This window comes from Hipposideros armiger, unplaced genomic scaffold (genome assembly GCF_001890085.2).
Source record: "Hipposideros armiger isolate ML-2016 unplaced genomic scaffold, ASM189008v1 scaffold_256, whole genome shotgun sequence".
NCBI classification, from domain to species: Eukaryota; Metazoa; Chordata; class Mammalia; order Chiroptera; family Hipposideridae; genus Hipposideros; species Hipposideros armiger.
This window is the reverse complement of record NW_017731606.1, coordinates 2,096,748-2,099,118: the sequence shown is the minus strand read 5'-3', so window position 1 is coordinate 2,099,118 and position 2,371 is coordinate 2,096,748.

The following is a 2,371-nucleotide window of genomic DNA, read 5'->3' as shown; positions in this document are numbered from 1 at the left end:
CAGAGAAGAGCGCAATGATGGTGCCAACTTGGGCCAGTGAAGCAACGTCCTCCACAACTAGATTGAAGAACAAAACGACAGCAACTTGTCTGTTCCCATTTCCCCAATTCCCCAGCACTGTTCCCATCCCCACAATTCCCCAATAAAAATCTTTAAAAAAAAAAACAGCTGAGTTACGTTTTGCAACATCTCCACTATTCATGTAATAATGAAATACATATGTATAATTTCAATGATTCCACACGCAGTTAAATGCTCTTTAAATTGGCATTTAAAACTGACACTACACAATATAAACATAAATGTACAATTCAAGATAATAATTTACTATTTTAATTTTCCTTTACTTAGAACAACATTAAATAGAAAATAAAAACACCATGACAAGTCGAGGAGACCAAGAAAGGAAAAGTCTTTATATTTTAGTACCTTTAATGGCACTTCCCCCACACCCTGCTTTTTGAACAAGGGGCTCTGCATTTTCATTTTTCACTGAATCCTGCAAAGTATGCAGTTGGCCCTGTTTCTTCTTTTGTTTATTGCAGAGACTGAAAAGCTACAAACTCTAAAAACTAGAGTTCTGCATGCAAAATACATCCCATAAATCAGATGCACTTGCAAAAAAATTTGAATGGAAAAGAGAAACAGAGGCAATTTTCCTGCTCCTATTGGCAGCATTCCACGGGCAGGTAGGGTTGTAGAGATGCCCAGGGTCCATCTCCATCCACCCTTGTGGATGATGTGATGGAGTTGCAGTGGCAAAAGTAGCAGGCTCTTTCTTCCGGGATCTAAGAAGCAGCAAGAGCTGCTGCGGAGGCTCAGTTCCTGCCTTGAGTTCTGAGTCACAGCTCTAGTGGTGAGTTCTTGAACACAATTGCTGCCAGTTCTGAAGTTTTCTAGGAGTCATTCTCGGATTTGCAGTCTAAAGACTGCTCCTCCAAACTTTCCAGCGATTTTATAAAATCTAAAATTCCCAATGTTAAGTCTGTTTTTTCTTCTTAAAATATCTAGAATATGGTTGCTTGATAACCAACTCCCAAAATGTCACACAATGTGCCCCTACCATAATATCCTTAATAATGATGAAATTACGCTCAATTTTTTAAAATACAACATAGAATTTGTAAGTATATATTTACTCATTAAACCCTTTCTTTACTTAAAACAAACAAGCCTGGAGTAGTTTCTTTGACTACACTGATCCATGTCAAACTGTCTCAACTCAGATTCCAGACTTGAAGTTCAGAGAATTTTCAACAGCACTTCATTTTTTTCAAAGCAGTAATTTGAAAACTTTGGGCTCCAATCTGCTCAGGACCTTGTGATAGAGCTTCAGATCCAGGCTTTCATCACTTAATAGAGAAGCTCCAGGCCCAACTTCCCCTCCCTGAAGTTGCTTCTCTCTGAGCAGCCTCTCTTCCCTCTAACTGCACCTCAGCCACATTCTTACTACCCACTGCCCACCTCCTAGGGATTGTTAGTTTCTTTACCCCTCCAGTGGGATGGGACTTCATCATCAACCTTCCCTCTCATCAGCCTGGGTCCTGTCCTCAAAGAGCTAATGGTTAGTTAAGAGACAGAAGAGTAAATAATATTGAGAGCTTTTTATTCCTTGGGCAGCTGTACAAAAACTTCTGCACAGGGGCCACCTTGTGGTGTAAGGCTGAGATCCCTAAGATTATCTTTGAAGATGGTAGATCCTATTAACTGGTGTGCCATTTGTTTGCGTCCAGCAACTTGGCTAAAGCCTCATTTTAGTTTATTCTGCTAGCTTTTTAAAAATTTAATGAAATTATGTCAATGTCAAATAAGACAGTTTTATCTTTCCCTTCCCATTCTTTACACCTAATCTTTCTTTCCTTATCGCATCTGGCCAAAACCTTCAGTACCAACCATGTCATATTGTAGCAATGATAGAAGGAACTTAATAAAGATTAAGTTCCGAATCTTAAAGAGAATGCATCTAAAGTTTTCCATTAAGAATGACATTTGCTGTAGGGTTTTCGTAAACAATATATCAAAACAAAGAAATTACTCTCTTATTACTGACTTGTTGCAATTTTTATTGTATATAGAGGTATTGAGCTTTATCAAGTTTTCCTGAATCTATCAAGATACTATGATTTTCTACTCTTGATGTGGAGAAAATACACTGATAATTTTTTCTAATGTTTAACCATTTCTAAGGTTCGAAATAAATTCTATTTATTCTTGATGTATTTTCTCAATGAGATGGATTTAGATATATTTTAGGACTTCTATATCAGTGTTCATAAATGGAATAACTTTTTTTAAAAGATTTTTATTGGGGAATTGGGGGGATGGGAACAGTGCTGGGGAATTGGGCAAGAGGAACAGACAAGTTGCTGTC